Consider the following 22,304-nt stretch of genomic DNA (forward strand, 5'->3'; position numbering starts at 1 on the left):
GGTGAACCTCCTCGTGGCCTTTCCTCGTCTCCTTCAGCCTCTCTGTGCAGTGTGCAGGGCTGCAGCCTCTTCTCACAGCAAGCAGGGCGTCTGCAGCTGCAAGGCGCCGATTCCTCACACAGTGACATGACAGCTGCTGGTCAGGTTAGAGTGAACATGACTTTATTCTCTCAGAGATTAAAAAACAACATGAAACTATGTGTAAAAACAATACAAAACCAGACTTAATTAATTAATTATTATTTGGTAAGTTTTAGAATTTAGATTATTTGGTTCATTATTGTTCATTTGCTTATTTGTTTTATTAATAATTTTCTACAAATGTAGTTGTTTAGAATACAGTTATTTGTTAGTAATTTGTTTAGTTGATTGATTTTGTTTGGGTCCTGGGTGTGTAGACTTTAGGTAGCTGGGGATGAACGTGGGTGGTCACATGGTTTCTTAGCAGTCCTTCAGGAACCAGCAGTCAGTCACCTTAGTCAACCAGTGACTGAGCGGGTGAGACAATCAGTCAAGCCAATGCAGGAACCAGAGCAGGAGAGGCAGCAAAGGATGGTTTCAGGTTTATACCATGTTGTCTGCCTGCAGAGACCTGGAATAAATCAACACAGAACTGCATTTGGACGTGTTTTTAGAATTGTTGGACTGCGTAAACCAGAAAGCCACGCTTCATCAAGTGATTATTAGAGTTACATTCACTTTTAGTTTGTTCACCTTTAAGTCTTGAGTGTTTTGGTTTTCATGGACAACTTAGTCACTACAATTTATTTTATTAGATTTTAAGTAGAAGATTTAAATTAGAGGAAAGAGGCAACTTTGAAATAATTGTGTTTCATTCTATAAACAAGTTGATGAGATTTTCTGAGAAGACTGTAGAATCCGCCTCTGGCATCCTGGTGCTGTTGGCAGGATGACCGCACCAAGATGGCGGCCGTAATTTTTGTGCCGCAACAGTCAATGCGCCTCTTCCCCAACGCGCAGCCGCGTTGATCACTTCCGGGTTCTTTGTCCTTGTGTTGCTGTGAGGCCAGAAGCGGGAGTGTTGGTGAGGCTGAAAGAGAGCTGCAGCTGCTGCAGGTGATGAAGTCTGGAAAGAAGTCCAGCAGCTGGAGGAACAGCGGAGAAACTGGAGGGAAGCAGGAGCTCAAAGAGCGGCAGGACGCAGCAGAGGAGACACCAATGATGGGGGATGTTTTCCAGCCCAGAGTTCTGCTGCACCCATCAGGTTTGGAGATTTCCTTCTTCATGCTAACTGTGTGGATGGAGCTAAAGTTTAGGAGCCGTTTTCAGCAGCTGATGGATTCCTCCTCTTCATCAGAACTCGTTGCAGGGTTTCCCCCAGAAAACTGGCTAAGCCTGCAGCTCTGCTTAGGAGGTGCTAATGCTAGCTTAGCATGTAGCATAGGAGGTGCTAATGCTAGATTAGCATGTAGCATAGGAGGTGCTAATGCTATCTTAGCATGCAGCATAGGAGGTGCTAATGCTAGCTTAGGTTGTAGCTTAGAGGTGCTAATGCTAGCTTAGGTTGTAGCTTAGGAAAGCTAATGCTAGCTTAGCATGTAGCACCGTTCAGTATCAAGTTTTTCTTTGTGCTTGGAAAAATTCCTCCGAAAAACGCTTTTTGGTTTATCTTGTTTAGAAAGAGGGTCACATGTTTTCTTCTGGCTGTTTACTTTGGAGGACCAATCCTGCCAACATTTAGAATATATAAAGAAAAAAATCAATGACTCACTTGAATAAATACTGGACCAAAGTAGCTAATAATAGGGCTTGGGCGTCATGACGTAATTATTTGCGTGGCCGCCATATTGATGGCTTCCTTTACCGCTACTCAGACTACTGCCTATGACTACTGCGTACTGTACTCCCTCTCTCAGCCGTGTTTTAATTTGATTAATTTCACCTTAACATGATTTCAACCATGGTAAACTGTTGCTGTATTGTGGGCTGTAACAGCGCAACACATGATCGCCATGGGAAAAATATAGAAAATGGGTTAACTTTCCACCGCTTTCCTGCCTGGAGGCGTAACCACGGAGAACAAGTGTCAGAGATAACGAAGAGTCATCGGCTCGCTTGGATAGCGGCTGTAAGACGACCGATCATAACTTTCCACAGTATCCCGATGTCAATGAGAGTGTGTTCCCTGCATTTTCATTCTGGTGAGTTAAAGATGCACGGTTTTATTTTATAGCCTACATTGTTTCTTTCCTTCAACCACGACACCACAAACATGCATGAATGCTCGCCCAGAGACGGTTGATATAGCATATGGATCTAAATTATTAATAATGCTGATTTTGTCAACATACCGGTCCCTGGCTTCTCTATTTAATGTGTCCCGGTAAATTCCAGATCCTTTTCAGGATGTTAACATCTTTTTTCTATCTATTCTACTTCGACGTCTCTTTGTTCAACAACGTTATGTCAGCGTTAAGTTAACGTTCGCGTAGCCATCAACATGGCCGCCACGTCCCACAATGCAACGCGGATCCCAAGCCCTATATAAAACTGTGTGCCAATAAATGCAACAAAACAATAAAAAGACATTTACTCAATAATTGATCAAATAATCAGCTACAAATATATATTCAAATAACAAATATATACTTATAAATCAGTGTTTAACTGTCATATTTTATCTCTCGTATTTATTCAATTGTCATATTCTACCCAATTTAGCCGTTATTAAATGTTTTAAAAGGAATAATTACATTAAATTCCCACAACAGAAAGACACTAAAGTTACCGGTGATCATTTCTAGGGTGAAACTGTCATTAAATGCAACAAAACAATAAAAATATATTTATTCAATAACTGTTCAATTAATCAGCTACAAATTGATACATATTCATATAACAAATGTAATACAATGTATTTCTATATCAAATATATTTATATATCAAATCTATGTTTATATATCAATGTTTAACTGTCATAATCTATCCAATTTACTCATTATTAAATGATTTTAACAGAATAATTAAATTAAATTCCCACAACAAAATTACACTAAAGTTACCGGTGATCATTTCTAGGGTGAAACTGTCAGTTCCTGAGGTTCAGTTTTCTCTTCACTGCTGATCAAATCTTTTTCTCTAAACTGAATCTTTCCCATCATTGTAACATTGTAAAGATCTAGTTGTTGATAAAGCATGTAATGTGTTTCAGTGTTGGCTGCAGATGTTAAAGAAGAGGCTCCTGAAGAACAGAGTCCTGAGGGGGAGCAGCAGGAGTCAGAGCTCCTCCACATAAAGGAGGAACAGGAGGAACCCGGGGCCCGTCAGGAAGGAGAGCAGCTCCTTGTGAAGGAGGAGACTGATAGCAGGTTTCCATTAACTGCTGCTCCTATCAACAGTAAGGATTGCTTTACTTTGTTTCTGTGTCCTGTGTTGTAGCTGAAGGCCAAAACTCTCTGGATTCATCAGCTTCCTATCAGACAAAATGTCAGCTCAGTCTGACTCTACGTGCTCCCATCCTATTTCTTCAACCTCTGACTAGAGGCTCCAGTTCAGATCTCCTGACTCTCTAGGTCAAGTGTTCATGCTAGAGTCTGCTGGTCTGTGAGGAAACACAAAGCTGCTCTTGCTGCTGGAACAAACTCAGCCAGGATCCCAGTTTCACCATCAGATATGGAGGCAAAGTAAAACTCATCTGCTTTGGGGGAAATACTAAATAAATCTTCAGATCCCAACCTGAACAGATCCCAGTTTCTGATCAGGTTGGTCCACAGATGTTTTCACCAGGAACCACAAAACAAGCTGGATCTCCCAGATGGTTGATGGACAGTGGGGGAGGAGCTAGGAGTTTTTCCTGGAACTGGTGGGTTGGCAGTTTGAAGCCCCACACCGATCCTCTGTCGTTGTGTCCTTGAGCAAGACACTCCACCTGCTTTGGTTGCTGGTGGTAGTCAGAGGACCCGGTGGCGCCGGTTGTCTGGCAGCCTTGATTCTGACACTACAATGGGAAAGTAGGAGATGAAAGGAAGAACAAGAAGAAAAAAAGAAAAGGTGAAAGAAAGAAGAGATAAAAGGAAGAGAATGTTAAAACAATTATTGAAAAAAACATGTACCGTATTTTCCGGACTATAAGTCGCAGTTTTTTTCATAGTTTGGCCGGGGGTGCGACTTATACTCTGGAGCGACTTCTGTGTGAAATTATTACACATTTTTACCGGTATATCATTACACCTGTTATTTTCACACCAAACAGAAGACAAGTTTTGCGCAGAGCGGGGGGAAGAAGACATGCTATGCAGGGGGGGGGGGGGGGGGAGCTTCGCTGGATGACCAGAGGAGCGGAGCGCCTGTTATTTCACTATATGCACGCGCAAAAGCAACAACAAAAAACGGCTGTTACCGTCAAATAAATATGCAAACATATCGACTTAGGTTTTTTTTTTTTTTTTTTTTTTGGAATGTTGGCGAGACGGTTGCGTGAGCGCTGCGGGAAACACTGGTACAATTATTCAGCCTGTTGTTGCCTCCGTTCTGTTGTTATTTAAAATTGCCTTTCAAGATGACATGTCTGTTTTTGATGTCGTATATTATCAAATAAATTTCCCCCAAAAATGCGACTTATACTCCAGTGCGACTTATAGTCCGGAAAATACGGTACTTCGTTTAATGGGGAACCGCGAGTGAGCTATTTTTAGAAACACAACGTCACGATGACGTCACATCACGTGGTACGCAGTGGGGCAAACTCCGGAAACCCGCAGCTGTTTTGCTTTAAAAGAGACGTGCGTTAGCCTAGGTTTTACTCGTTAAAACGACTGCTTTTTCCAAATCTAAGACCATGGTTTTTAAACATTGTTGCTATGGAACGTGCAACAGCGACTCGAGGTACGCTGATCGGCCGCATATGAAGGATGTTTTCTTCAAGACTGCCAAGGAGAAATGTGTGCGCTGGTTACACCGGGGCGGTCGGCCTACACAACAGTTCAACCCGGAAAAAGTTACCAAATTCAAGTACATATGTAGCAAGCATTTTGTCGGAGGAAAGGGCCCAACCGAAGAACATCCTGACCCAATTCCAGCGACATCAAGTCAAGGTAAGAGTATTTTGGTGGCCGACATGTTAATAAAGTAGCGCCTGCTACCATGATCGCATATAGGCTATCATGGTAGCAGGCGCTAACATGATACCCTGCTACCAGGATAGCCTACTCAAAAACATTTCAAATGAGACAAACATTAAACATATACCCATTCCTGGACGGTGGTTACAAAAAAAAAAAAAAAAAACGCTGACGCCGCCATGATCGCCGCGCAGGAAAAAAAAACAAAGCTTACCGTTCATCAACTCGGCCAGTTTTCCATTCTTTTTAAGCTCGAACCTCAAGCCATCGTTTGAGCTGAAGGTTGGTGTGTTCTTCGACAGTGCGACCAGTAAACCGTGCGCCTGGGACACCGTCTTGGGAAAGTTTAATGGCTGCAAAGTCGGTCATATCGCTGGTTCTGTTGCGCGTGTAATAACTGGCTGCTACGGGCGTTCTGTAACTGTCTGCCCTACCTAAGCGGCAAAAGGGGCGTTGCTCTTGAGACGGTGACGTCACGTTCGCGGTACCCCATTGAAAATCTGCAGTATCTATATTGTCCACGAGGGGCGCTGTGTTTTAATCAGCAGATGGTAGCACTGAGCTTCAGATGTGGAAATTTGATTTTAAATCATTTCTTAATTTTATCTGTTTGATGTATTTTGTCATGCAGGACAGTGTTTTTAAGTTCCAAAAAATGTGAATAAATGTTTTTCAACATTGTACAATCACTGTGATCAGTTCCTATGCATAATGCACAAGTAAATGTTTAACTGAGTAAAAGTATTGTTGAAATTGCACATACTTTTCTTAAGAACGCTGAGGTTATTCATAATATATTGTGTAAAAGTGGAATTCATTTAATATAAAATCAACAACAAGCCCACTTTTATTAGTTCTATTTAATCTTGCAATGAGTTTACTCGTGTGGCCCTCTTGAGATCAGATTAAGCTGAATGCGGCCCCTCAACCAAAATGCTTGAGATGGTTCATAACATCTTCCATCCACCGTTTGAGTTGGAGGGGCAGCTTTTTTCCAGCTCAGCAATATAACCTTCATCATGTCTTAAGTCCCAAAACGATAGGAAAGGGTTAAAACAGGGTAAACCGTGTTAGAAATTATTTTTAACCTTATCGTACTCTGGGGCATGATGAGTTTGGGGTTGCTTTTGGATTTTTGTTAAACACGTCAAAGTCTGTGAGAAAATCTCTGCAGATACTTTCAAGGTTTTCCTTGGTGATCACTTCTCTGGAATGGCTCCACCTTTTACCAATGTTACCTTTTGGTTTTGCATTGTGATAAGGTTGATATTTATCTGACTCTTTAGGCATTTGCTGCAGCCTGTCTCCACACCTTTCAGTCTGCTGGATCACTGGAGAACTGAATTTGTGTCTTTTCTTAGGCCTTTTTCCTGTTTGAAGGTCTAAGTCTCTAAACTTGCTTTGTTTGCTGTCTAAATGCCAACAAGTGCTCCAAAGAAACTGAGCATATCTGCGCATCTCCAGCATGGAAAAGTTATTTTCCCTGCAATGCATGGTCACATTATATCGTATCATATCGTACACTTTCATGTAGATCATGAAGGAACAAAGACTTAAAAAGTGGGTCCTCTTCAGGAGAATTACATCCTTGAGAATAAACGTTCCACGCCTGATCACTGCCACCTACCACCGAGTCAGTCAAGTCAGACTCAGTCCACCTGTCAACCTGCCTACATAATCCCTCCTCAGTCTGCTCATCCCCGCCGGAACGTCTTCGCCCTTCATTCTACCTTTCACCAGCCTTCTTCCTTGTCTTTCGTCCCTCGTCGTTTGCCTCGCCGTCTCCTTCGCCTCACGTCCGCCTGCTCCTGCCATCATCTCCCACCTGCTCCAGTCTGGGTCAGTTCCTTCCCCACCAACCATCGCCTTTAATAAACTGTTGAAAACCAAACTCTGTGTGGCTGAATTCTGGTTCACCAATCTCAGTACCTGACAGTTTATTACGACCCATTTAGATCACTAATCTACTACCAAATTGTAGAATAAGCTGCTACAAATCAAACAAATGTTTTTAAATCTGCTATTGAAACACATTATTTCTCCTTGACTTTTAACTCAGTTTGAGAAGTTTTTTATTTATTTTCGTTCTGTCATTGTATTTATTTTGTATTAGTTTTCGAATGTTTTATTAGAACAATAACGTCCTCGTCCTCTGGTAATGTTACAGACATAAAATGAATGAACAACTAGGCTAATTGTTTCAGCTGCCCTCTGTAGTTTTATTCTCACCATTCTCAGAAAAAAACAGTTTTTGATGTCCTGGGCCCCTGCTCTGCTGCTCCTCTCCTAGCCTCCTAGCCGCCTTCTTCTCTGGTGTCTGGACTTTAGCTTTTTGGGGCCCTTCCAACCCTGCTGGAGGAGGAATGAACTGTGGTGTGACCCAAACCATTTTTTAAAATGGGACAGTCGCCATGATTGTCAAGGTGGATTATACCATCTATATCCCTGGCTTTGAAGTAGCTTGTGGTGTTTTGTTTTATCGTCCACTAATTGTTATCAAGGTGAACTGCTCGTTATATCGCTATATTGATTGTAGGACATATCGCCCAGTTTTCTGTTGTTTTATTCTGTGTTGTACTCTGCTGCATGTTCTCTAAATGAAATGGTGTAAACTAAATCATCCAACAATCCATATTACGTGGCAGGTTGTGAGGCAAAAAACATGAAAAATGCCAAAAAAAAATTTAATGTAACTAAATTACCTAAATATATCTTTATTAAAATGTGCCTCAGTTCAGGCAGAGATCAAAATACTTTCTAATATGAATAACGTGTTTCAATGTTTCCTGCAGATGTGCAGAAGAAGCTGATTGTTAAAGAAGCTTCTTTAGACCACAGACCTCCTGCTGACCTGCATGACCCAAAGCCCCCCCACATCAAGGAGGAACAGGAGGGAGTCTACATCACACTACCAGGAGAGCAGCTCAATGGGAAGGAGGTGATTAATGCCATCAGGTTTCCAGTCTCTGCTCCTCCCATAAAGAGTCTGGATAATGAACAGTCTCTGCTGCTCTCACAGCTTTATCCAGACCAGATTAAAGGCAGAGAGCTTCCAGAAGAGAATGATGGAGAAGAATCCATCAGGATACAAGATCATGGAGATGCTTCCACTTCTTCAGAGGCTGAAGATACTGAGGAGGATGAAGAGGACAGTGATGTAGAACACCCTCTGTCTGAGCTGAAACACGTGTCAGACTCTGAATATAAGAAATGTTCTACAGAGAAGAAAAATGTGGACTCACGAAGGAAAGTCCAGACTGGAGGGAAGCTTAGCTGTGAAGAGTGTGGCAAAACATTTATTAGAAAATCAGCTTTAAACACACACATGAGAATCCATACAGGAGATAGGCCTTTCTGTTGTGATTTATGTGGACAAAAATTTAGACTAAAATCTAATTTAAACACACACATGACAATCCACACAGGAGAGAAACCTTTCTGTTGTGATCTATGTGGACAAAGATTTAGACTAAAATCTAATTTAAACACACACATGAGAATCCATACAGGAAAGAAGCCTTTCTGTTGTGATTTATGTGGACAAACATTTAGCCAAAAAGCACATTTAAACACACACATGAGAATCCATACAGGACAGAAGCCTTTCTGTTGTGATATATGTGGAAAAAGATTTAGCCAAAAAGGAGATTTAAACATACACATGAGAATCCATACAGGACAGAAGCCTTTCTGTTGTGACCTATGTGGACAAAGATTTATCGATAAATCAGGTTTAAACAGACACATGAGAATCCATACAGGACAGAAGCCTTTCTGTTGTGATCTATGTGGAAAAAGTTGTATCCGCAAATCACATTTAAACACACACATGAGAATCCATACAGGACAGAAGCCTTTCTGTTGTGATCTATGTGAAAAAAGATTTAGCCAAAAATCAACTTTAAACAGACACATGAGAATCCACACAGGGCAGAAGCCTTTCTGTTGTGATTTATGTGGACAAAGATTTAGCCTAAAATCAACTTTAAACACACACATGAGAATCCATACAGGAAAGAAGTCTTTCTGTTGTGATTTATGTGGACAAAGGTTTAGCCTAAAATCAACTTTAAACACACACATGAGAATCCACACAGGAGAGAAGCCTTTCTGTTGTGATCTATGTGGACAAAGATTTATCGATAAATCAAGTTTAAACACACACATGAGAATCCATACAGGAGAGAAGCCTTTCTGTTGTGATCTATGTGGACAAAGATTTAGCCACAAATCAGCTTTAAACACACACATGAGAATCCACACAGGACAGAAGCCTTTCTGTTGTGATCTATGTGGACAAAGATTTAGCCAAAAGTCTCATTTAAACACACACATGACAATCCACACAGGACAGAAGCCTTTCTGTTGTGATCTGTGTGGAAAAAGATTTAGCAGAAAACCTAATTTAAACAGACACATGACAACGCACACAGGAGGGAAAATTACTCTGCTATGAGTATTTACTCAAACTCCACAGTGTTGTTTAATGAGAGATGTTTGTTGTCATTAAAGGCAACAATCTTTACTTGCTATCAATCCATTTTCTTACTCGCTTTATCCCTCATGGGGTCACGAGGGGTGCTGGTGCCTATCTCCAGCATTTCAATGGGTGAGAGGCGGTGTACACCCTGGACAGGTCGCCAGTCTGTCACAGGGCCTTTACTTGCTAGTTTCAGCATTTCTCTAGTAGCTAATTTTTAGTTGACTTAAAAAGATTACAAGTTTTTTTAATTTGTTTAATTTTACAGACTGAGCTACAGCGAATTTCAGAATGCGGTACCGCGCACGTGACGTCACCGTCTCAAGAGCAACGCCCCTTTTGCCGCTTAGGTAGGGCATACAGGAGAGAACGCATACAGGAGAGAACGCACGGATAACAGATATGACCGACTTTACAGCCGTTAAACTTTCCCAAGACGATGTCCCAGGCACACGGTTTACTGGTCGCACTGTGGAAGAACACACCAACCTTCAGCTCAAACGATGGCTTGAGGTTCGAGGGCTTAAAAAGACTGGAAAACTGGCCGAGTTGATGAACGGTAAGCTTTGTTTTTTTTTTCCTGCGCGGCGATCATGGCAGCGTCGGCCGTTTTTTTTTTTTTTTGTTGTTGTTTGCAATCACCGTCCAGGAATGGGTATATGTTTAATGTTTGTCTCATTTGAAATGTTTTTGAGTAAGCTATCCTGGTAGCAGGCTATCATGTTAGCGCCTGCTACCATGATAGCCTATATGCTGTCATGGTAGCAGGCGCTACTTTATTAACATGTCGGCCACCAAAATACTCTTACCTTGACTTGATGTCGCTGGAATTGGGTCAGGATGTTCTTCGGTTGGACCCTTTCCTCCGACAAAATGCTTGCTACATATGTACTTGAATTTGGTAACCTTTTCCGGGTTGAACTGTTGTGTAGGCCGACCGCCCCGGTCCCAGCGCACACATTTCTCCTTGGCAGTCTTGAAGAAAACATCCTTCATATACGGCCGATCAGCGTAACTCGAGTCGCTGTTGCACGTTCCATAGCAACAATGTTTAAAAACCATGGTCTTAGATTTGGAAAAAGCAGTCGTTTACCGAGTAAAACCTAGGCTAACGCACGTCTCTTACAGCGAAACAACGGCGGCTTTCCAGAGTTTGCCCCACTGCGTACCACGTGATGTGACGTCATCGTGACGTTGTGTTTCTAAAAATAGCTCGCGCGCGGTACCGCATTGAAGCTTACCTCAGTCTGCCATTACCCGCCGGATCATCTGCTAACAACCGCTCTGGAGCACCTCTCGTATCCATCCTTCCTGCTGCTCCCCTGCACACACCAGCCTTCGTCCCTCATCGCCTTCCTCGCAGTCTTCTTCGCCTCACCTCACCTCAGCCTCACTCACCCTCCTGCTTGCGTGACCCCAGCGCTCTCCCGCTTTCTCAGGAGGCTTCCTGGCTCCCAGCGTCTGCCTGGCTCCACAGCGCAGCACCCGTAGTCCTCCAGTTACCTCCGGTCCACCTGCTCCTGCCATCTCCATCATCCCTTCCCAGCCTGGTAAACACTGTCCGTCACATCCTCCACCACTCATCAGTTTTCTAGAAAAGCTCTTAAACAAGGCTCTGTGTTTGGGTTCATCAGAATGTTTGCTGACAGTTTCTGATTACATTTTAAGTTCCCAAGTTAATCTTTTTTTTTTACATTTTTAATCAAATGTATAGCTCATATAACCAACACATTTTTTTTGTTTTAACATTAGCGTTTTTATTCTTGTTTATAACTGTAATTGTTCAGTAAGATAGATGAAATTACAAAAATCAATTACAAGACATTATGAAAACTAATAATTTTTACTTTTTTCACACTTATTTCATTGTGTATCATAAATCGTTTTATGATCAAACATTATTTTAATCTCTTGAACATGTATGTCTTCATATCAATGTAAACCTGTTCTATAAATAAAGCTAAACTTATATTCAGACGCTGGTGAAGATTCTCAGTCATCCAGGTCATGATCATTCCAAAAAAATTAAAAAACAAAACTGGACTTTTTTTCCAAAGTTTGAAGACATTTTGCTTTCCATCCAGAAAGCTTTCTCAATTCAAATGTCTGGAGTTGTGTGGAGGTCCAAGCTTTATATTATTAACCAACAAAGGCCTTTTTATGGCTTTGATAACATGTAAAATGAACAGAAACTGGTCCCCCTTAGTAACGGGGAGTCGTTAGGGTCATTATTGGGCTTACAGGAGTGATCTTGTGCTCATTGTATGGAGGTGAGCATTGAGGTGAAGTTTGGTAGGAATCAACCCTGTTGCTGTTATAAATTTTAGAGAGTTGGAATCTAAGGCCTCCTCCTCTGTTTAGGGTTGTTTTTTCTCTCTTAACGTAGATGGCTTCCTTCACACCCCTTTTAAACCATCTGTCTTCTTTGTCCAAAATGTGAACATGTTGGTCCTCAAAAGAGTGTCCTTTGTCCTTAAGGTGTAGGTGGACAGCAGAGTCTTGTCCTGAGGAGGTGGCTCTCCTGTGTTGAGCCATGCGTCTGTGGAGAGGTTGTTTGGTTTCTCCAATATAAAGATCAGAACATTCCTCACTGACTGAACTGCAGACACCACTCCGCTCATCTTAGGTTTGGGGGTTTTGTCCTTGGGATGCACCAGCCTCTGTCCGAGGGTCCTGTTTGCTTTGAAATGTTCTGGGATTTTGTGTTTGGAGAAAATCCTCCTGAGTTTTTTAGAGACTCCAGCAACATCTGGGACGACGATGGTTTTGAATTTATTCTTCTCACCATTATGTTCTGCAGCGGGTCTTTTGGATTTTCTTGCTGATTTGACAAAAGCCCAGTTAGGATGATCACAGGATTGGAGGGCATCTTGATGTGTTTCTGTTCCTTGTGCTTCCCTTCTGTTTTAGTAGGACATGCTCGGTCCGGCGTTGTAAGGTTCTGATGACAGAAAGTTTGTGCTCCAGTGGGTGGTGTGAGTCAAAAAGAAGATATTGGTCTGTGTGAGTGGGTTTCCTATACACTTCAATGTTGAGGTTTCCATCTCCTTCCATGTTCACCAAACAGTCCAGAAAAGGTAGCTTGTTGTCGTTGGCATCCTCTCTGGTAAACTTGATGTTGTTGTCCACTGAGTCCACAGAGTTGATGTGTCTTGTGAAAGCTTCCACTTGAGCAAGAAAATAATTATTAGGCAATGATGTAAAGCCTGGAACTCAACACTACTCCAGACATTTGATTTGAGAAAGCTTTCTGGATGGGAAGTGAAACGTCTTCAAACTTTGGAAAAAAATTCCAGTTGTTTTTTTTATTTGGGGGGGATTATATTCAGCACCAATGTTCCTCCTAATTCTTCATGTCTCTGAGTAAACACACTAACTCCCTGAGTATTCACCTTACCTCTGTGAGCAACATCACATGTGCACACTGAGGCTACATTACACCTGTCCAACACCTGAGATTATAACAAGTTACATGGTTTACTAAAAGAATCAAAATACAGCAATAATCTCTTTTAGATTACCTAGTTTAGAAACAATTAATTTAGCCCGATCACATAAAAAAGACAACAGTAGACTCTCACTATTGGACTGTAATGTAGCCATGGGGAATGGTGAAAGCATTTCTGCTGGAATGTCAGTCCTTTTTGTGATACTTTGTGTTTCTATACACTGAGGATGTGGTTGGTATGGCTTTGTCCAGTGAAGAAGATCTGAACTAAAGCATGCTGGATCCCTTCCCTTCCATTGCTGGCAGTAAGGTCATCATGGTCTGCTCCATCCTCCTTCCCTGTGTCGGATCTATGAACAAGGAAACATTTGTGACTCCATGTCCCAGCAGGCTTTGCACCTGCCTTTCTGTTCTGTGTACAGGCTCCAGCAGTCTTAGCTCCTCCCACGCAGTATAAAGAGAGTGGAGCTCAAACCATGCTCTTCTTTAGCTGCTGATTTCTGAGAGCACATTCTGACTGCTTTTGAGACACTTCCTGGCAAATCCTCCTCCCCACCTCACTGGAAGCCATCAATGCACGGTCTTGCAGTCTTTGGCTCTATAATTACTGCCAACACAACATGGATACCAGATTGAATGCTCCTGTAAGAATGCTAACCTCTGATCAAGATTTCTTTCTCTGGACCCAGGACATTGTGACAGTGGGTGAGGTTTGTTTTGTGTCAGACGTTGTTTGTCCGGCTCTTTCTCCACAGGTTGGTGAGGTGTCCTGATTGCAGCAGTATCATCAGTTACATTTATTTTAGTCTTCCTCAAATTGTTGCCATACACAAAATTAGTCTCTTTTGGTCAGCAAACAACTTCTTTGACTTTTGTTTCTGCTGTGATATGCTCCATCAACCGTGCCGTCTTACAGAACTTTATTTGGTCCTAAATTAGGTTTAATCCACTAATCAAGTTGCTGAAACATGAATAATTAGTGGGAATCAGATTAACTCACATTTAATTCAGTGTCAAAGATGTGGGAGTGAATATTCAGCCATTATGGTTTCATTTCAGTCACAAAACAGTTAAAACATTTTCCTTTGTTATTGTGCTTTTTGTGTAGGAAAATAGAAAATTATAATCCAGTCAGTTTTAGAATAAACCTGTTAGCACCAAAATGTGGAAAATGGAAAGGGTTGTCTATATTTTCTCTGCTGCTGCTCTTTATGCAGAAAATGAATCCACAGAAAACTTAAATCTATTTATTAACTGGTGGTCCATGAAAAGCAAAATGCAAACATTTTTCTGTAATGAGAGGAAAGGTGGAATCTGAGCCAAGTAGCTTTGGTATCAAAAATAGATTTTATTGGTTTGACAAAAGATTTTTATGTAGAAAATAAATGACAATAGTTAAAATAAGGCACCCTGGAAACATGAAGTTCTTTTTTCCTTGGTCTTCTTTTAGGGGCACGCTTTGAAGGTTGTGCTGTAAACAAAGAAAGACAATCTTTCTATTTCAATCAGGTCTAACTGTGGCAGGATACAAACAGCCTGAAAGCTTCCCATACCTCCACCCTCACCAGACTTCAGCTCCTTGGCCTCCTGGATTTGAGCAACAAGACTTTGGAGCCTTTGTGACGCAGCCGTTCTCCGCTCCTCCAAAACACTCCTTTGTTCTCTTGAAGGTAGAACATATTGTCAGTTTACTCCTGGGCTTTTCATGCGGCACACAGCACTTCCAGTTAGCTGTGCAGAGCTGCCTGCTCAGCCCGCTTTTCTGACACATCCTGTTCCTCTGCAGAAGTCTGCCTACTTGTTGCAGGGCTTCTACTATCTCCTCATTCCCCGTGATCAGCTCCATTCTCTGCTGAAGTTCTCTCCTACTGCAGATGAGACCAGAGTAAAACCCACATGAGGTCCATGTACCGCTAATCACACAATAAATCAGGTCAAAGAAAAGGCATGAAGCCTTGTAATGTGTAGCCTGCTGCATGTTTTCATTACTTTGCTTGTCCGTTTAGCAAACTTTAAAAAAAAAAAAATTATGTTTTATTGACCATCTTCCAGCCAAAATATGTCAAGACATTACTTCTTTGTGAATTTTGAGGTCCTTCCACAGCTAACTGCAGCAATTACCTGAGTTGACAGAATTTATTTCTTATAAGACCATAACAGAGATGCTGTTCATAACAAATTAAGTAATTTTTCTCCAGACTGTAAGAAAATTATTTCTGGATGTTATGACAGAAGTTCTCACTAATGTAGGAAGACAGTTTTTCTAAAAGGGGTTTGCTGATGGGCTCACCAGTGGGGGTTCTAGACCAAATTTAGCAGGGGGTGCAGGGTCAGGCCAGTGTTTTTTCACAGGGGCACAGAACAAAAGATTGGGGGGGGGGGGGACTTAACAGGTCAACATTTAATCGTTTAATATATTAAGTAAGCCAAAGAGCCAATTGTGGCTCTGGAACTGCAGGTTGCAGTCCCCTGATCTTTTCTCAATACAGCGGGAGCTTAATGTGAAACAGCTTAATTTTTAATTATTGTTATCTTTTAATATGTATTTTTTAATATTTTTATTTTATTATTGGGTAAAAACAAAAGAAAAAAATACATCTGATCCAAATGACCAGTCAGTCACGGTATCTTTGTCAGCATTTATCACCCTAAGAAGTTTAATATGCTTTTAGTACAGGGGCCATAAGAGGGACCAGGAACAGTTCTACAGGGGCACAGGCCCTGTTGGCCCCTGTCTAGAACCGCCCCTGGGGCCCACCCTCCCCACATTACAGTAGAATCCATTAAGATTTATATTTAAAAACTGTTTAAATGCATACTTTGAAACATAGAAGTTACAGGAGCCACATGCATTTTGCTGCATTTCAAGAACTATGTAAATAAAGCAAGTTACACATTCCCAGGCAGGTTAAAGTAAAGTAACGAAGATTAATTTCTTCTAATATATCTAACCACTCTTATTTACATTTTTGCCTATATTGCTCCTTTTGTGATTCTTGCAATCATCTATTGAGTCTACTTTTATATCTTTAAATATTTTAATTTTCCTGAACTCCTTGTAAAAAGTTTGTAAAATATAGTTGCTTTTTAAAATAAAATAAGTGTGTACAAATACACTTAATGTGACTTAACCCCAAGACAAACGTTTGTGACAAAGAATATTTTTTTAAAAATTTGCTGAACTGAAAACAGTTTAAATACTATTACTATAATCAAATCAAATGTAGTGCATATTTTTTGTTTTAGAGGTAAATAAAGACTAGTTTTGGTGGCTCCTTAGGGGGGGCCCGGTGACCTGCGTCCGGGCGAGGGAACACTACGTCCATTTATTGTAATCATCATAAGGAGGCATTGGGTTGATCTTTGTCTGGTCCCTCACCTAGGACCTGTCTGCCTTGGGTGACCCTACTAGGGGCACAAAGCTCCTAACAGCATAGCTCCTAGGGTGATTGGGACACTCAAACCCCTCCACCACGATAAGGTGGCAGCCCAGGGAGAGGTCGCCTCCCTGGTGAGGTGTTCCAACCGGGGAGGAGACCCAGAGGGAGACCCAAAACACGCTGGAGGGACTATGTTTCTCAGCTGGCCTGGGAACGCCTTGGGATTCCCCCAGAGGAGCTGGCCCAAGTAGCTGAGGAGAGGGACGTCTGGGCCTCCCTACTGAAGCTGCTACCCCCGCGACCCGACCCCAGATAAGCAGAAGAAAACGGATGAACGGACAGAATTGTGATGTTATTACTCTGCCTAAAAAGTAATTGCAACTCAACGGTTCTGATGCTGCTATTGAATGACCCACCAACATGTTGCAGTTAAAACTGCTTATATTGAAAAAGGAGAAGAATATTCCAACACTAATCCCAAGGTGTTCCCAGGCCAGCCTAGAGATATAGTCCCTCCAGCGTGTGCTTGGTCTTCCCCTGGGCCTCCTCCCAGTGGGATGTGCCCGGAACAGTCAAAGCCCTCCACCAGGATAAGGTGGCAGCCCAGGGAGAGGTCGCCTCCCTGGTGAGGTGTTCCGGGCCCGTTCAACCAGGAGGAGACCCAGAGGGAGACCCAAGACACGCTGGAGGGACTATGCCTCTCTGCTGGGAACGCCTTGGGATTCCCCCGGAAGGGCTGGCCCAAGTAGCTGGGGAGAGGGACGTCTGGGCCTCCCTACTGAAGCTGCTGATCAGATTATGGATCATAAACCAGCCTTTTCAATTTAATTGTGATGGTCATAATTTGTTGATTAAGGTTTAAGTTTGAGTTAGGAAGGCCTTAAACTAAATTTTCAAGAATCAAGAGTCTTTTTTATTTTTATTATATAACCATAGTGAAATTTTGGTGAGACACTCAGAATGATAAGAGGCGGACCAAAATTAAAAACACTTACAGAAAAATGAGACATAAGCATCCCTAAAGGTCACTCTCAAAAATGTTAAAACTATCAGAAAAATAAAAAGAATTAAATGTCTAAAACTTTTTGGACTCTTTAAAGAAAATTTTGAAAAACTTACAGAATAAATGTTCTAAAATATGCAGAAGGACAAATGCAGCATGTAGTATTTACATAAATGCAGCTTGTGCTGAAACAGTCTATAAATGGGCTGCTGGTTTATTTAATATTCAGAAGTGCTGCTTTTGCTCTGGTTTCATTGTTATGCCCAATTATTTCTCCAAGGTGCACAAGGGTGAGATTCAGCCAAACCACATTTAACACCGGTTATCTCCTCTGTGAAGAAAAGTCAAACTAAGGGGTTTTTGTCGTCCACAGATGAGTTCAGACTTTCAGGATGAAAGCTGAAGACGTCTCCCTCTGCTGCTGTTCCTGCATCCGTCTTTAAGGCTCCAAGCCCACTTCCTGCTGGTGGTTCTGCCCGTACGCTCTGTGTTCCCTCATCATGTTCAGGTTCCTCTAGTTGGGTCAACTAACCTCCTTCACTCTGCTGAAGACTAACAAAACTCAGTTTTTACCTGTTTTATTTTCTATGATGAAATGTGACTCTGCATGCCGTGCTGGCCTTTAAATGTTTCATTCTGAGGTTCTGGACTAGTCCAAAAAGAAAACCTATTTCTATTTATGTAAACATGAAGTAATATACTGAGGAAAAATGAAGGCTTTTTCTGTAAGAACCGGGCTCCTGGTGGTTTGAAGAGCTTCAGTGGGTTCAAGAAGCAGAGCCGTGTGAGGAGACTCTGCAGGTGATGATCTGAGGAGCAGAACCAAGAGCCTTCAGACCAACAAACCACCTCCTGATCAGCCCTCTTCCTCAGCTGGAGCTTCAGCTTCTGGCTCGTTCCTGGATTTTTTTTTTTTTTTTACCAAAATCTGTCATTTTTATGACACAAATGGTGCCCGAGAACCCTTTCTGGTGTGATGAGCGGTGGCTCAGAGGAGTAAGAAGTGAGCTGTGGAGTCACAGGTTGCAGGTTCACCTCCTGGACTAGACCGCTTTTACCTCCATTTTCCCTCTATTGAAAGCAAAAAGCAGCAAGATGTCCTCTGGAGTTGAACCTGCAACCTTTAGGTAACAGTAAGCCAAGTAGCATGTCTTCTTACTCCCTGAGCTACTCGCTCATCTACCAAAACATCCACGTTTCTCGTATTTGACTTAAATTTCGGGGTGTTTCTGCAAAAAGAGGCGTCGACATCCCAAAAAGGGGCGTCGACATCCCAAAAAGGGGCGTCGACATCCCAAACCTTCGTCTCCTCCTGGAAAACAGCCCAGCAGGTCCAACCAGAACTCTGAGCAGCTGGGTTCTGCTCCACAGCTTCTGCTCTGGCTTCACTTCAGAAGACAGTTTCTTCTCAGAACATGAAACACTGGGAGATCATTTCTCCCAGTCTGTCCTCACGTGCTGGAAATGGACCATGTTTTAAAATGATCAGTTTAAACTCTTAAAATCTTTCCATCCAGTACATTGAGTTTGAAGCCTGAGAAGGTCCAACACCGTCTGGAGCTCTGATTCTGGTCCAGTTCATGAAATACAGATAAAATAGGTGGATATTTGCTAAATATTGAAGAACTATTCACCTGGTGAGGAAACAGACGTGTTGAAGAGGAATAAAAGTCCAATTTAAATCAAGTTACAATAGTTATGCATTTAAAAAAAAGTTAAACTTTGAATTAGCTCTAAAACAAGGGTTCTGAAACTTTTCAGATAACAACAGATAGATAGATAGATAGATAGATAGATAGATAGATAGATAGATAGATAGATAGATAGATAGATAGATAGATAGATAGATAGGAGAATCACGTTATAATAGTAAGAGATTAAAGTCATAAAATTTAAATAAAATTTAATAGTCGGTTTCACAAATAGGGAAATATTTAATCTTTTTAGCACATCAGCAGAAAATCATCTCATATCCCCCACTTTGGAAAACCTGCATTGAAATATACAACAGGTCCAGTTTCTGATACATTTGCATCAACATAATGCAAATATAAAATAAAGTCCTGGAAGCCAGAAAACTTTTAAAAGCGTCTATCTCAAGTTAAAATAATAATAATAATAATAGAAGTAGTAGTAGTAGTAATAATAATGAAATTAAAAGTCATGCAGTTAGTTTCCATTGTTTTATTAGATTTTTCTCCAGTGTACATAAATATATCTCACTGAGGCGTGGCTCCATAAATACACATGAAGAAGAAGAAGCAGAACAAACACGGTCCATTCAGAAAGCTGCAGCAACACAAACAGAACGTCACACGACTCAAGGAGCTGCAGCTCAGAGCCGCTCTCATCGTCCGTGGCCTCCTGCTGCAGCGCTGTGCTTTATCACCAACAACCCATGGAGAGGCTGGTTCTGACCCGAGGACTGGAACGCTGCACAGCTTGTTCTGCTGGCTTTGGGAACCCAGACAAAGAGGAACACAGGAGAACGTCTGCAGGGCTCCTCAGAAACAACCCAAGGTAAAAACTATCTGAGTCTGGGGGTCCTGAGAGGAACCAGCCCCCCCCACACTGTACCCAGCCTGTGTGGTTACTCGGTCCCAGTCACCAAAACATGCAGACATCTCACTGATTCTCTGCTGGTGTCCTCGTTTCCCAGTGAAGCAACTAAAGAGTCCCCAGGTTTTAGTCCTGCTGACTTAGTGTTTGGACATTCACCTGCTGCTCCACTTAAAGCCCTGAAAGAGGAAGTTTAAATTCTGAGTACTGGATCAAATCAAAGGTTGCTCCATGTGCTTCCTCCATCCAGACCAGGTCAGGTCAAAGGTCAGACTGTCAAACAGGAAGTAAAGGCCTCCACTTCCTTTTATAGGGCGGGGCAAAGCAGGCTCTAGTAGCAGGGCTGGATTTCTGGGTAACTGAGGCCAGAACACGTCTCTACAGTCTGTCTGTCCATCTGATCCATGAAGAAACTGAAGCTGACATCAGGGAACACCAGAATCACAGCTTTGTCATCAGAACCTTCACAGTGGAGCAGCTGCTCTTTAGACCAGGGTCTCAGGAGAAACCTGTCTCTGATGGTTTTACTCTGAATGGAGATCAAGAAATGTTGGCTTTTGTTCTTCATTTGGTTGTCTGAGAACTTTACACTTTGAAATCATCATGTCCAACAATTTATCAGCAACCAGAACTTACCAGAACCATTTCAGCTTAACTTTGGTTTCATGTTGTAGTGACCATCCAACAGGTCAACACTCGTTTCAAGCTTTTTATTGTTGCTTTTCCTTGTTAGCTTGTTAGTCTTCAGGAGCCTTCAGAGAAATGAGCCTACAGACCACACAGAATACTTTCTACAGACTGAGCTGTTTGATCACACAGCTGAAACACTTTCCCTCTATGACCAGTCTTTGTTTTCACTAAGTCACTTCGCAGCGTTAGAGTTTAAGTAACCTGAGCTAAACAAGTGTAAAGTTGCAGGAGGTCTCACATTTAGTGCACATTATTTTACACATTTTATCAGGAGAAACATGAATGAATAATACATGTTAATTTAAACAGACTCTGCAGCCTGTGGAGGAAAATAAAGAAGGTGCTTAAAGTCTGTGCAGGGTCCCAACTCAGTTACTGTCTGCAACAACTACCCCGTCCACTAGAGGGAGCACTGATACTTCCACCAGCTCTGCTTCAAAGTTAAACAGGAAATAACTGCATTCACTGGTTTTATCAGACTGTCAAATCTGTAAAACAACAAAATAAAGCTATTATTCAACTTGGTTCATTCTTTACCTATTGGTTTAATATTTTGGTTTAATTCTAATCTACTTTACAGATTTTACCCAGCTTACCCTCTTCCTGGGAGGCTTCTAGTAACTTAAATGTTCTTCTAATTCCTGAATCTTTTTGTTTTCCATCTTCTTTTTATGAGATTAAAATGGAATTATTTTTACCTCATCAATGATTTCCCTGCCTCCCAGAGGTTAGATGCTGAGGTTCCTTGGTGATCATTGTATTCCAAATATGAAGCCCACTCTGCTTTAAAATGTTTGATAAATTCTTCCTCCTTAAGCAACGATGTATTAAATCTCCAGGTTTTGTTTTGTGGGGTTACTTTTTTATTTATTAGGGTTAAATAAACAGGAGCATGATCACTGACAGCAATAAGATGTATTACAGCATCTGAAATGTCAGACAGCAGCGAGTTTTTGATTAAGAAGTAGTCCTAACGAGAGTAGGAAAGATGGACATTTAAAAATAAAGTATATTCCTTACTGTTAGGATGAAGAGATCGCCATATATCACAAAGACCAAAATCACTCGTGTTGTTTGACTACATTTATTGACAGCCAACCAAGCTGAGACCCTGTTGTAATCAACCTTTTTCCTCAATTAGACCAAAGTTGAGGTCACCCCCAATAAAAGGAGAACAATCCAACTTCTTTGAAAGTGCATAAAAGTTTGTAATAGAATGAGGGGTCATCAACATTTGGACCACATAAACTGACAATACATAACTTTTGTTTGTGAACAGATGTTATTGTAATGAATCTACCTTTGGGATCTATAATTTTGTCTAATATTGTAAAACTAACGTTTTTGTGGATTAAAATAGCTACTTCTCTCAATCTAGAGTCAAAGCAGAAGAAAAACACATTAGGGAACTCAGGAGAGTTTAGATTTTCTAACAGGTGCAGCTGATTCTATAATAATCAAGCTCCATCATATATCAGAGCTCTGATTACCCCGTATGTTCCTAACAGAGCACTTCGCTCTCAGACTGCAGGTCTGCTGGTGGTTCCTAGAGTCTCTAAAAGTAGAATGGGAGGCAGATCCTTTAGCTATCAGGCTCCTCTCCTGTAGAACCAACTCCCAGTTATCAATATCTGCTTTAGGCTTTGTTACACAGTCAAGCCAT

The 22,304-nt window shown here is 41.6% G+C and overlaps 3 long non-coding RNA genes across 3 annotated transcripts; 1 reads left to right on the top strand and 2 right to left on the bottom strand.

Moving 5' to 3' along the window:
• Window positions 1-3,314: 3,314 nt before the first annotated feature.
• LOC118561311 lies at window positions 3,315-7,309 on the top strand. Its single transcript, XR_004929940.1, has 2 exons — window positions 3,315-3,358; window positions 6,616-7,309. It is a non-coding gene; the product is annotated as an uncharacterized LOC118561311 (long non-coding RNA).
• Window positions 7,310-14,443: 7,134 nt separating this feature from the next.
• Window positions 14,444-14,702, bottom strand: LOC118561310. Its single transcript, XR_004929939.1, has 2 exons — window positions 14,563-14,702; window positions 14,444-14,480 (listed from the first exon to the last, which is right to left on the bottom strand). It is a non-coding gene; the product is annotated as an uncharacterized LOC118561310 (long non-coding RNA).
• A 4,863-nt stretch (window positions 14,703-19,565) lies between these two features.
• Window positions 19,566-20,615, bottom strand: LOC118561309. The gene is made up of 2 exons (XR_004929938.1): window positions 19,970-20,615; window positions 19,566-19,846 (listed from the first exon to the last, which is right to left on the bottom strand). It is a non-coding gene; the product is annotated as an uncharacterized LOC118561309 (long non-coding RNA).
• Window positions 20,616-22,304: the final 1,689 nt, after the last annotated feature.

Source organism: Fundulus heteroclitus, unplaced genomic scaffold (assembly GCF_011125445.2).
Source record: "Fundulus heteroclitus isolate FHET01 unplaced genomic scaffold, MU-UCD_Fhet_4.1 scaffold_606, whole genome shotgun sequence".
Taxonomy (NCBI): domain Eukaryota; kingdom Metazoa; phylum Chordata; class Actinopteri; order Cyprinodontiformes; family Fundulidae; genus Fundulus; species Fundulus heteroclitus.